Genomic DNA, 1,968 nt, shown 5'->3' with positions numbered 1-1,968 from the left:
CCTTTACGTTTACTTTTCCAATTTATTTATCACATTTGTTTGTTTGTCTATCAAATTTATTTGCTGCTCATCTTAATGGTTTAAGGTGACACACACACACCCTGCCCTAATTCCAAGCTGTTTCATCTCTTTGAAGATTATACCACGGTTTGTTCTTTTGGGGGCAAAAAAGTGGAATTCAGGATGATAGTCCTTGAATTTCCAATAAAAAATTGGACATGGAGGGAAAGTTTACTACTCTATGGCAGTGATTTTCAACCTTTTTTGAGCCGTGGCATTTTTTAGGGGAGGCGGCTAAAAAAAGTTTGGACAAAAAAATTCTCTCTCTCTTCCTCCCCTTCACTCTATTTTTTCTCCCTTCCTCTTTCTCTTCCTTCCTTCCTCTCTTTCTCCCTCCCTCCCTCTATGTCTTTCTCTCTCTCCTTCCCTCCCTTCTTTCTCTCTCTCTTGCTTTCTTTCTCTTTCTCTCTCTCTTTCTTTCTTTCTCTTGTTCTCTCTCTTGCTTTCTTTCTCTCTCGTTCTTTCTCTCTCTCTCTTTCTTGCTTTCTTTCTCTCTTGCTTTCTTTCTCTATTTCTTTCTCTCTCTCTTGCTTTCTTTCTCTCTGAGCTTCGTGGCACACCTGACCATGTCTTGCGGCACACTAGTGTGCCACAGCACACTGGTTGAAAAACACTGCTCTATGGTGATTGGGACCAAATTGCTCTCACATTTGAATGAATGATGATTAATTAATGATAATTGATGATTGTGCTAAGTAATACAGATAGCCCTCGCCTTATGACTGCAATTGAGCTCAACATTTTTTGTCGCTAAGTGAGGCGGTTGTTAAGTGAGTTTTTACGCAGTTAATCGAATAACTGCAGATGATTAGTTAGTAATCCAGCTGTGAAGTGAATCGGTTTCCCCATTGACTTTGCTTGTCAGAAAACCGCAAATCACATGACCACGGGACACTGCAACCAGCATACGGACATGCCAGTTGCCAAGCATCTGGATTTTGATCATGTGACCACCGGGGTGCTGCAATGGTCGTATGTGTGAAAAATGGTCACAAATCACTTTTTTTCAGTGCTGTTGTAACTTCAGATGGTCATTAAATATTGAGAACAACCTGTACAAGCTCATACACGCTTTGAATCTCTGCTTTGTTTGTATAATGGGCTAAATTTGGTTAGTTTTTATGTTTAGTTATTTTTCTTTACAGCTTCACAAATTGTGCATATCCATCTTGTCCAGTTCATTTGTGGTGTTAAGATCTCCTGTGTGCCTGTTAATCAAATTTGATGCTAAAAGATAAAAATATCTCAGTGTTTTTTAATAAGATTCCTCGGGTTGTTTTTATACTTTTAAATCTACAGATAGTCCTAGACTTAACCACCATGTATTACGACTGGAACTCCCATTTGCTCACACAGTATTGTGATGAAATTATAATATTTCCTTGTGCCTGTTGTATCAGATTCACACAACCCCTCAGCGGTGTGAAGATTCTGTAAGTTGGAGGCTCAGCATATTTGAGGGAACTCGGTTGGAGAAGCTGGCTAGTCAGGCTTGTGGGATTTGATTTTTTTTTTTACTACATAGAAACATAGAAGATTGACAGCAGAAAAAGATCTCATGGTCCATCTAGTCTGCCCTTATACTATTTCCTGTATTTTATCTTAGAATGGATCTATGTTTATCCCAGGCATGTTTAAATTCAGCTCCTGTGGATTTACCAACCACTTCTGCTGGATGTTTGTTCCAAGCATCTACTACTCTTTCAGTCAAATATTTTCTCACGTTGCTTCTGATCTTTCCCCCAACTAACCTCAGATTGTGCCCCCTTGTTCTTGTGTTCTCTTTCCTATTAAAAACACTTCCGCCCTGAACCTTATTTAACCCTTTCCTGATGCGTTTTATGCTTAAGACCTTCCACCATTTTGGTAGCCCGTCTTTGGACCCGTTCAATTTGATCAATATCTTTT

This window comes from Erythrolamprus reginae, chromosome 13 (genome assembly GCF_031021105.1).
Source record: "Erythrolamprus reginae isolate rEryReg1 chromosome 13, rEryReg1.hap1, whole genome shotgun sequence".
NCBI lineage: Eukaryota > Metazoa > Chordata > Lepidosauria > Squamata > Dipsadidae > Erythrolamprus > Erythrolamprus reginae.
The sequence above is the reverse complement of the archived record's forward strand: the minus strand, read 5'-3'. Positions refer to the sequence as shown.